The sequence below is a fragment of the Nerophis lumbriciformis genome, linkage group LG12 (assembly GCF_033978685.3).
Source record: "Nerophis lumbriciformis linkage group LG12, RoL_Nlum_v2.1, whole genome shotgun sequence".
Lineage (NCBI taxonomy): Eukaryota > Metazoa > Chordata > Actinopteri > Syngnathiformes > Syngnathidae > Nerophis > Nerophis lumbriciformis.
This window is the reverse complement of record NC_084559.2, coordinates 25,583,352-25,595,792: the sequence shown is the minus strand read 5'-3', so window position 1 is coordinate 25,595,792 and position 12,441 is coordinate 25,583,352.

Sequence of the window (12,441 nt, the reverse complement as noted above, 5' to 3'; positions counted from 1 at the left end):
AGCCACGTTGATGTAACACGTGGCTTGGCATTGTCTTGCTGAAATAAGCAGGGGCGTCCATGGTAACGTTGCTTGGATGGCAACATATGTTGCTCCAAAACCTGTATGTACCTTTCAGAATTAATGGTGCCTTCACAGATGTGTAAGTTACCCATGCCTTGGGCACTAATACACCCCCATACCATCACAGATGCTGGCTTTTCAACTAGGCGCCTATAACAATCCGGATGGTTCTTTTCCTCTTTGGTCTGGAGGACACGACGTCCACAGTTTCCAAAAACAATTTGAAATGTGGACTCTTCAGACCACAGAACACTTTTCCACTTTGTATCAGTCCATCTTAGATGAGCTCAGGCCCAGCGAAGCCGACGGCATTTCTGGGTGTTGTTGATAAACGGTTTTCGCCTTGCATAGGAGAGTTTTAACTTGCACTTACAGATGTAGCGACCAACTGTAGTTACTGACAGTGGGTTTCTGAAGTGTTCCTGAGCCCATGTGGTGACATCCTTTACACACTGATGTCGCTTGTTGATGCAGTACAGCGTGAGGGATCGAAGGTCACAGGCTTAGCTGCTTACGTGCAGTGATTTCTCCAGATTCTCTGAACCCTTTGATGATATTACGAACCGTAGATGGTGAAATCCCTAAATTCCTTGCAATAAACTGTTCAACAGTTTGCTCACGCATTTGTTGACAAAGCGGTGACCCTCGCCCCATCCTTGTTTGTGAATGACTGAGCATTTCATGGAATCTACTTTTATACCCAATCATGGCACCCACCTGTTCCCAATTTGCCTGTTCACCTGTGGGATGTTCCAAATAAGTGTTTGATGAGCATTCCTCAACTTTATCAGTATTTATTGCCACCTTTCCCAACTTCTTTGTCACGTGTTGCTGGCATCAAATTTTAAAGTTAATGATTATTTGCAAAAAAAAAAACGTTTATCAGTTTGAACATCAAATATGTTGTTTTTGTAGCATATTCAACTGAGTATGGGTTGAAAATGATTTGCAAATCATTGTATTCCGTTTATATTTACATCTAACACAATTTCCCAACTCATACGGAAACGGGGTTTGTAATATAACACAAATGACAGTTGCTAGTATTATGAAATATATTGCATTTTGGAATCACTCCAAAAGTCTCACTCATCACTCATCACTCATTCACTCACGCACATTTGATGCTCTTCAGTGTGTGTGTGTGTGTGTGTGTGTGTGTGTGTGTGTGTGTGTGTGTGTGTGTGTGTGTGTGTGTGTGTGTGTGTGTGTGTGATCCCAGTGAGTCAATGAGGCATCGATCACAGAGTGACAGTGGGACAGACCTCAAGGACACAGAGTGTAGATCAATGGCTGCCATTGCACTGTGTGAGTTAGTCTTCTTGATGCTACGACTGTTATTTTCTCCTCTAAAAGACAAGCTTTCATATTAAAAGTGGCTGTAAGACATCACTTTGCCGATGAAATATGGATTCCACGGCGATACAAGAGTTGAACCTCTGAGAAGTCAAGTAGTTCTCAGTTTCATCTGCCGAAAGTTTTTGAAGTTACAGTAAGGTTGCGAGGTTTGTTTGTGTTTCTAAAGTTGTGTGTGTGTTGTGTGTGTTGTGTGTGTCGCCCGCCAACGCCAGCCTTGTTTTGAGGTTACTTTCTGTAAAGTTGTGCCTTTTGGCACCGAGCAGCATTGTGGTTTGGGAGCTTGATGCTCGGTTAAAGATAAACTTCAGCAGGTCTGACTGAAGAGTTCGCTCTTTCTCGCTCTCGTCCCCTCCCTCTCTCTCCTTTCTTCCCCTCCCGCCCCTCGTCAGGCCCCCAGAGTCACAACAAGAAGCAGCAAACAGCTTGAGCATCCCCCGTACCAGGGAGGGAAAAAAAAAAAATGCCCCATTTTCATCTGTTTGAATCTGACATTTTTGGCACATTAAATATTGGACATTAATAAATTAAACGTAATGAACTGACATGAAAGAGGAAAAAGTCCAATGGTACAATGCAAGAAAGTATAAAAGGCGAGCGTGTGAGAGAAAAAGAAGCACAACAACAACAAATAGAAGAAACTTTTCCCCCTTTAATTTTGATTAACTCTGTTGCATTTGGAGATGATTTTCCATGTTCATTTATTTAAACAAATATTGAATAATTGATTGTAACGGGAATAACAACATGGAGCTGGTGGAGGAAGAGGACTGTCCATAAGGGGCATGACTAAGAAATTGGACTTATTGGTCATTTATTCCAATTAGGCCTCCGCCGGGTGTTTTGTAACATTGAAATAATCATAATTCATTCATTTTATTCATACAACACTTTTTCTCCAGTGGCTCAAAGCGCTTTACATTGAAAAACCCCATTATCGAGATCAGGGGTGTGAAACCCATATTAGATCGGGGGCCACATGAAGAAAAATCTACTCCCAAGTGGGCCGGACTGGTAAAATCACGGCACGATGACTTAAAAATAAAGACAACTTCAGAATGTTTTCTTTGTTTAAAAATAGAACAAGCACATTCGGAAATTGTACAAATCATAATGTTTTTTTTTTTACACTTGCATTGATTGATTGATACTTTTATTAGTAGATTGCACAGTACATATTCCGTACAATTGACCACTAAATGGTAACACCCAAATACGTTTTTCAACTTGTTTGATTCGGGGTCCACGTTAATCAATTCATGGTACAAATATATACTATCAGCATAATACAGTCATCACACAAGTTAATCATCAGAGTATATACATTGAATTATTTACATTATTTACAATCCGGGGGGTGGTATGTGGAGGGGGTTGGGGGGGGGGTTAGGTTTGGTTGATATCAGCACTTCAGTCATCAACAATGATATCATCTGAGAAATGGACATTGAAACAGTGCAGGTCTGACTTCGTAGGATATAACAATTTCCCTTGTGGATCATTAAAGGGGAACATTATCACCACACCTATGTAAGCGTCAATTTATACCTTGATGTTGCAGAAAAAAGACCATATATTTTTTTAACCGATTTCCGAACTCTAAATGGGTGAATTTTGGCGAATTAAACGCCTTTCTATTATTTGCTCTCGGAGCGATGACGTCACAAAGTGACGTCACATCGGGAAACAATCCGCCATTTTCTCACTTTCTTCGGTGTGTTGTCGGAGGGTGTAACAACACGAACAGGGACGGATTCAAGTTGCACCAGTGGCCCAAAGATGCGAAAGTGGCAAGAAATTGGACGAAATTTGTTCAAAATACGAGGGTGTGGGGAAAGCCGACGAAATGGTCAGTCGTTTGTTCCGCACACTTTACCGACGAAAGCTATGCTACGACAGAGATGGCAAGAATGTGTGGATATCCTGCGACACTCAAAGCAGATGCATTTCCAACCATAAAGACCCTAGCTTCCCTGGCCTGCTGACATCAACTCCAAAACTGGACAGATCAGCTTTCAGGAAAAGAGAGCGGATGAGGGTATGTCTACAGAATATATTAATTGATGAAAACTTTATTCATTACTCACGGTTTTACAAACACCGAGTCAAATCAGCTCTGTTATTTTCCGTTTTTTCGACTGTTTTCCGTACCTTGGAGACATCATGCCTCGTCGGTGTGTTGTCGGAGGGTGTAACAACACGAACAGGGACGGATTCAAGTTGCACCAGTGGCCCAAAGATGCGAAAGTGGCAAGAAATTGGACGTTTGTTCCGCACACTTTACAGATGAAAGCTATGCTACGACAGAGATGGCAAGAATGTGTGGATATCCTGCGACACTCAAAGCAGATGCATTTCCAACTGGACTGGACAGATCAGCTTTCAGGAAAAGAGAGCGGATGAGGGTATGTCTACAGAATATATTAATTGATGAAAATTGGGCTGTCTGCACTCTCAAAGTGCATGTTGTTGCCAAATGTATTTCATATGCTGTAAACCTAGTTCATAGTTGTTAGTTTCTTTTAATGCCAAACACACACATACCAATCGTTGGTTAGAAGGCGATCGCCGAATTCGTCCTCGCTTTCTCCCGTGTTGCTGGCTGTCGTGTCGTTTTCGTTGGTTTCGCTTGCATACGGTTCAAACCGATATGGCTCAATAGCTTCAGTTTCTTCTTCAATTTTGTTTTCGCTACCTGCCTCCACACTACAACCATCCGTTTCAATACATGCGTAATCTGTTGAATCGCTTAAGCCGCTGAAATCCGAGTCTGAATCCGAGCTAATGTCGCTATAGCTTGCTGTTCTATGTGCCATGTTTGTTTGTATTGGCATCACTGTGTGACGTCACAGGAAAATGGACGGGTGTATATAACGATGGTTAAAATCAGGCACTTTGAAGCTTTTTTTAGGGATATTGCGTGATGGGTAAAATTTTGAAAAAAACTTCGAAAAATAAAATAAGCCACTGGGAACTGATTTTTAATGGTTTTAACCATTCTGAAATTGTGATCATGTTCCCCTTTAAAGTTTGTCTAAGTCTAACTCTATATGTACAGCGAGCAGTGAACATGTTGCGGTTAACAGTATTCTATCTTTATTTGTCGTTATTTATACTTTCTGAATAAATTATATGATAATGTTCATCAGTCAACTCATTGGTGTTAATTTTCAATCTATCAAGATAGCACAAATGATATCAAAATCAAATTACAGGATGTTATTTATGTAGTTTGATCGTTTTCCTCGACTGGTGCACTAACTCAGGTTTTTTTTTTGTACATATGTCGCATCATCTACAAAGATACAAAGAATTGTTATTGCGACATCCAGTGGACACATTTAGAACAGCAGTTTCTTTCATTCAAAAATTTCAGGTTCATTTTTATACTTAGCAAAGTCGGATAAAACCTGTTCGCGGGCATGATCCGGCCCTCAGGCCGTACGTTTGACACCCCTGATCTAGATACAAGCTACATTTACACCAGTGTGAAGGGAACTGGGAGCAAGGTGGGTGAAGTGTCTTGCTCAACGACACAACGGCAGTGACTCGCATGGCGGAAGTTGGACTCGAACCAAGTCTCTGGCCGGCTGCTCTACCATCTGAGCCACGCCACCCTAGAGCGACACCCATACAGGCGATCATTCTCTTATGTTCTGTAATCTACGATGTGCATGCATTTTTAACACCTCTACTCACTTTGAGTGTGTGGAACAATGTTATCCGTGTCAGTGTCCTGTATGTATCATGTACATCGCTGTAAGTGACACCCGGGGTCACACCCTGTGATTATGTTGCGTAACACATTGACTTCCACTGATCCCATCGCAGGTCTCCACTCTCTTCGCCTCGACAGTTATTGTTTTTTAATCTCGATCGATGATTATATATATTTTTTAATAAAAGTCTCTCCTCTCCGATTAAATATCACATTTGTTCAACAAAATGTTGATTCCTGTTCAGAAATGGTGTATACAATTTGCATTTCAAGTTGCAGGTGTGATTATTTTGTTAAGGGGGAACATTATCACCACACCTATGTAAGCGTCAATATATACCTTGATGTTGCAGAAAAAAGACTATATATTTTTTTAACCGATTTCCGAACTCTAAATGGGTGAATTTTGGCGAATTAAACGCCTTTCTATTATTCGCTCTCGGAGCGAATAATGACGTCGGTGACGTCACATCGGGAAGCAATCCGCCATTTTCTCACTTTCGGCGTTGTGTTGTCGGAGGGTGTAACAACACGAACAGGGATGGATTCAAGTTGCACCAGTGGCCCAAAGATGCGAAAGTGGCAAGAAATTGGACGAAATTTGTTTAAAATACGAGGGTGTGGAAAAGCCGACGAAATGGTCAGTCGTTTGTTCCGCACACTTTACCGACGAAAGCTATGCTACGACAGAGATGGCAAGAATGTGTGGATATCCTGCGACACTCAAAGCAGATGCATTTCCAACGATAACGTCAAAGAAATCTGCCGCCAGACCCCCATTGAATCTGCCGGAGTGTGTGAGCTATTCAGGGACAACGGACCTCGGTAGTACGGCAAGCAATGGCGGCAGTTTGTTCCCGCAGACGAGCGAGCTAAACCCCCTGGATGTCTTGGCTCACACCGTCCCTTATGCCACCGAAGATGATCAAGAGAAGAATATCGACCCTAGCTTCCCTGGCCTGCTGACATCAACTCCAAAACTGGACAGATCAGCTTTCAGGAAAAGAGAGCGGATTAGGGTATGTCTACAGAATATATTAATTGATGAAAACTTTATTCATTACTCGCGGTTTTACGTAAATTATTATACATAAACTGTGTTTACCAATAATTTAGCTTAAAAACATTTATTTTTTTCAATCATTCGAGTACATTTGGGTAGTCTTGTGTAATGCAGTATTTTGTGTCTATTTAGGTATGGTTAACCTGAGTGCTGAAATCACGGAAAAATATATGTTCTCAGCGAGCCTGAAATGGGCTGTCTGCACTCTCAAAGTGCATGTTGTTGCCAAATGTATTTCATATGCTGTAAACCTAGTTCATAGTTGTTAGTAATTATCTTATCAGACAGTGTTAAGCCGCTGAAATCCGAGTCTGAATCTGAGCTAATGTCGCTATACCTTGCTGTTTGTTTGTATTGGCATCACTGTGTGACGTCACAGGAAAATGGACGGGTGTATATAACGATGGTTAAAATCAGGCACTTTGAAGCTTTTTTTTAGGGATATTGCGTGATGGGTAAAATTTTGAAAAAAACTTTGAAAAATAAAATAAGCCACTGGGAACTGATTTTTAATGGTTTTAACCCTTCTGAAATTGTGATAATGTTCCCCTTTAAAAACACTACACGATTAGTGATTCATTTTTAAGGTACTATTTTTTTGGTTAATATTGTGCAATTTTAGAAACCCACTCATTCTCAAGTGATGTTCAATCAACCAATCAATTCCTTTTATTGTCATTGTCATAATAACACTTAAGTCATACATGTCAACGAGATTTTGTTTGGGCTTCATCTAGCGCAGTGGTTCTTAACCTTGTTGGAGGTACCGAACCCCACCAGTTTCATATGCGCAATCACCGAACCCTTTTTAGTGAAAAATAAAATGGTTTTTTTTTCAAATTCAAGACAAAGTTATATGTTTTTGGTAACACTTTAGTATGGGGAACATATTCTAAGCAACAAAGACTTAATTTAGAGTTATTTGGACACTAGGGCAACATATTCTAAGTAATAAAGACTTAATTTAGAGTTATTTGGTTAGGGTTAGGGTTAGAGGGTTAGGGTCAGGGTTAGAGATTTAGGGTTATAACAAGGCCATGCCAAATAAGGTATTAATAAGTACTTAATAATGACTAGTTAAGAGCCAATATGTTACTAATTTGCATGTTAATAAGCAATTAATTAATGGTGAATATGTTCCCTATACTAAAGTGTTACCATGTTTTTTTACTGGTGCACAACATGAACCATGCATGAACATCACCTTGTTCAAAGAACAAAACCAACACAAATTACACACCTGAGAATCAGTGTGACTTCTGCCGTTGTCGTATCCGTAATACGCCGATAGGGAGAAGTTTTATTTACACGATGAGTCGGGTGTGTTTTGACCTCCACCGAACCCCTGAGGCCGACTCACCGAACCCCGAGGGTTCGATCGAACCCAGGTTAAGAACCACTGATCTAGCGGCATAGGAACTGCATTGAAGTGCAGGTTGACCATAGTTTACATTTAAGCATTGTCAAGAAGATCGCGAATAGAGGAGCGTGGGGGTGGTGTTGATGTTTCCAATTAATGTAATGTAATGTATCAGAATCAGAATCAGAAATACTTTAATAATCCCCGACGGCAAATTAAGATTGTCAGCACAACCCCATTCAAGATCAGACAAACATTACAGGGAGACAGAACAGGATCGCTGACGGGTCTGCCAACTTCCGAAAAACTTCAGAAAAAAAAAAATTACGTCTGGGCCCCTGGAGAGGGGGTCCAGACTGAGGCCAAGGAAAAAAACAACCTCATAGCCATGGCACACATAAACATGTGTGTAAGAGGGAAACATCAAAGAATACAAAGGACATTAAAAGATCAGAGCTGATGCAACCAGCCACTTCTACACACAGCCACAAAAGTAAAACAACAACAAAAAAACATATACACTGTGGTGGCCTCTGCGGTCTTCCACGCCATCGTCTGCTGGGGTGGGGGGAGCATGGCCAGAGACAGGAGCAGACCCAACAGAGCAACCACCAACTCTTGGCCAGTGTCCAGTCTGCATGGATGAGCGAGGATGCGTCCAAGGAGACCGAGTTGTCCGATACCTGCTCATTCAGCCAAGACGCTGTGAAGCTTGTCCGTCCCGGCGCACAGCGCCAGCTCCGTTGCCCTGTCTCTTCATCCGCATCTCCTTCAGTCTCTCCAAACGGACTCTGGTGTGGCAGAAACCCAGCAGCTGGTCTCCATGGCCAAAAGACGCCCGGGAGGCAGATCCAGAAGTTCACAAAAAAGCACAGCAGAAGTCAAGGACCCCGACTTAAACAAACTGAAAAACTTATTCGGGTGTTACCATTTAGTGGTCAATTGTACGGAATATGTACTTCACTGTGCAACCTACTAATAAAAGTCTCAATCAATCAATCAAAGGGTTTCCACTTCATGTAATTGATTGTGTCCTGGGCATGACGTCAAAGTGCATCCGGCAGTGGAGGCTCCTCTATGGGGTCTTGGGGCACTCGGAGGTTAACCCCTTTACTACTGTTACCCCAGGTGGCCCTTGGCAAAGGCCTAGTACCTGACTGCCCCCTAGCCAGGGATATGGTGAAGACCTCAACGGCGGAGCAGGCGGAAGAAGGCTGCAGCAGAAAAGGGTCCCCAGTCGTCTTGGAATCCATGCCACTTGACCCTGACCCGATTCTGTCAAGGATCGTGTGGTGACTGTCTGTGCACCAGTCTCCACACGTTAAACAAAGTCACGCACAGGCATCCTCCATAAAGGGATACACCCCTACCAGGAGGATTGTCATACTCGTTCGAGTGACCGCCGATGAATGATGAATTGATTGTGAGGGTTTTTACGTGAAAACTAAATAAAGTAATATTATGTATTGTAGTGTCCAGAAGAAGACACATTAAGTCCGACACTCTTTTTAGCTTTTATTGCCAATTTTATGTTAACAACGGGCCCAATTGCAACAATATACGTGTTCGTAGACCAGGGGAAAAATGAACATCATGATACACAAACATACACATTAACATCAGCAGGTAGTTACAGTATGAATGGACATATATAGTTTATTTTTTGTGCACTATTGACTAGTGATGCAGCGAAAATTTGGCCACAAAAAAAAGACAAACTTTGATCATGCCAAAACCGCTTGTTGTGATGACGTAAAATATACGCAAGGGCGTTCTCTGGAGCAGAGGATGTTGACATATTCGAGATATAACCGCGGATCTTTAAAATTTAGGATGACAGTGGCGGCTTTTATTAAGAGAAAGGCTCTCTGCAGCTCTTTTTTCTTGCGGACATGGAGCAAAAGAGGCATTTTGGAGTGTAGTCTCCAAAAACACCAGAAATAGATGCTAAATATATAGCTAGTCGTTTTTAATAAAGAAAGAGTGACTAAAAAGATAGGATAAATCTTTAAAGAAGAAAAAAGATATAGAAGTACATTGTAAAATAAGCAGCAACAATTGATAAATAGAACAAAGGGATACAATGTAAGAAAACATATATCTTAATTCTATAATTGATAACAACAGATTTGTTTTAAATGTATGTATAAATTGTTTTGCCTTTTTAAAGACAGTATATGCATCATAGCAAACACTTGTGATGATGTCATATTGACCTTGCCGCTAACCCCGCCCTCACCACTACAGGTATCTTGGCAATCTCGGGGAAAATTTGAGCTTAGTTTTTTATAGCGACTCCAGTTAGGGCCGATGTGGCTCAGATGGTAGAGCAGCCACTTCACTCAGTTTTATTTATTATTATTTTATAATATTTCCTCATTTAAAATAGGGACAATACATATTAGTGAACGTATACTGTATTTTACGGACTAAAACCGCTACTTTTCCCCCAAGCTTTGAACCATGCGGCTTATACAAAGGTAAAGGAAAGTGATTTCCTAAGAGTGTCAGGCTTGTCCCTGACAGTTTGACTGTGTTTTAGTTTTTCCTCTGCGTTTGTCTTAGTTTTCTGTCAGCGCTTTTATTTTGTCTTCATTTCCTGATTGTCTCCCTGAGTGCTGCTTCCCCTCAGCTGTGGCTGATTGGCACCTGGCCACACTTGGTGTCAATCAGCCAGCTATTATTTAAACCTGCCTTCCCCTCCAGTCAGGGCTGGATTATTGTCATTTCTACTTGTCGTTGTCAGTGTAGCTGGATGCGGTAGCGGTAAGCTATTTATTGTACATGTTTGTAGCTTGCTGTCTTTTTGTTCCTCGTCTTCCAGTTCCTGTTTTCCTGGCATCCTGTTTCCTGTTCCTAGTTCCTGGTTTGTGTTTTTTCCTTTATTTTATGAACATTAAATCATGTTTTTCCGCACAATTCCTTCCGCCTTCTCTGCATCTTGGGGTTCGTCACCTACAAACGCTGACAAAGAGGAGTCCATTCAAATTCATGATGTGTTCTTAAACGGCCAAATTGTTCCCACCTGCTGTTCTTAAATTGCTGAATGCCAAATGGTTAACGCGTGCGTGTCTATCATAATTTGCATATAAACAAGCCCTTATTTCCCCAATATGCATATGTAAACACCCTTAATTCCGTAATTTGCATAGGTAAACGCCCTTAATTCCCCATATAAGGGCACAATATCTATCTATCTATCTATCTATCTATCTATCTATCTATCTATCTATCTATCTATCTATCTATCTATCTTTCTATCTATCTATCTATCTATCTATCTATCTATCTATCTATCTATCTATCTATCTATCTATCTATCTATCTATCTATCTATCTATCTATCTATCTATCTATCTATCTATCTATCTATCTATCTATCTATCTATGATATTAAGTTAACATTAGACAATAGAAGTGAGAGAATTTGTCACACTTAAGAAGAAATAGGCCACCCTAAGAGTGCTCTGGAGCACTCGTAGATTTTGTTCTTACCTACGAACAAATCCCAGCTAAGAAAACATTGGTGAATACAAAAATCTCCTTAAAAACTCAGTAAGTGGGCCTAAGAACAACATTTTTTCTTAAGAACTGTTGCTGAATGGGGCCCATTGTTGTTTGCCATGTTGCAAACACACACAAAAAACTTTCTACGCACTGACACTACTATGATACGGTGCTTTTAACGTCCTGCACAACAATAAACATATTGCTCATGAATACCTAGTTTGTAACACAGCTCTTGTGTAGTGATGCATAGTGCCTACTGTCTGTATATCCAAACATTGTTTGTATCTCCGCCAAGGTGCCATTCTCTGCACTAAAGTTCCACAGATGCAGCATTAGGCACCAGCAGATAAAGTGCTCACCATGCTGGCATTTGTTAGTCTGACTCATTTTCATTTAAGAGCCAGTGAAAGCATCACGTCTGCTGTAGCTAGTGTCGTGTCCCCCACTGCGTGATTTACGACGCCTCGTAGGTGTGGTGTGTCAGGTGTGCCATCTCCCCAGTAAATTGCAAATATACAGCGGCCGCGTCCGTACGGCACCTCAGGACCAATTAGGTAGACCTTGTCAACCAAAAGCCCCCATTAGAGGTCTGGAATGGTATCGCAGATAGACCAGAGACCAATTAGGTGCGTCTAATCTAACACCAGCAGGTAGAACAGTGACAACACGAGGGTCTAATCTGCATCATCTTGAAACAGCATGTGTCACTGTGGCAAGGTGCGCCTAATAAAACCCCGGGGCTCAGCTCTCTGAATGTTAAAATGACCCCCAAAGCACTCCTGGTGTCATTTTATTTGTTTGCAACCACAACGGACTCAGCTTTACTTATACATGAATGTGAAGGTGGTACCAAAACCCTGGTATCCAACCCGCAACCACACATTCCCACTTACTCTCATTTACTCATTTATTTATTTACAGACAGACATAGTTTTGTATTTCATCATCATACTTGCCAACCTTGAGACCTCCGATTTTAGAAGGTGAGGGGGGGGAGCATGGTTGGGGGCGTAGTTAAGACGGGAGGAGTATATTTACAGCTAGAATTCACCAAGTCAAGTATTTCATATATATATATATATATATATATATATATATATATATATATATATATATATATATATATATATAAAAGAAATACTTGAATTTCAGTGTTCATTTATTTACACATATACACACACATAACACTCATCTACTCATTGTTGAGTTAAGGGTTGAATTGTCCATCCTTGTTCTATTCTCTGTCACTATTTTTCTAACCATGCTGAACACCCTCTCTGATGATGCATTGCTGTGTGGCACGCACAAAAGTGCTTTCATCAAATGCACCAGAGTCTGGAATCTTCCATCTCTCCCTAGCATGGCCCAAAA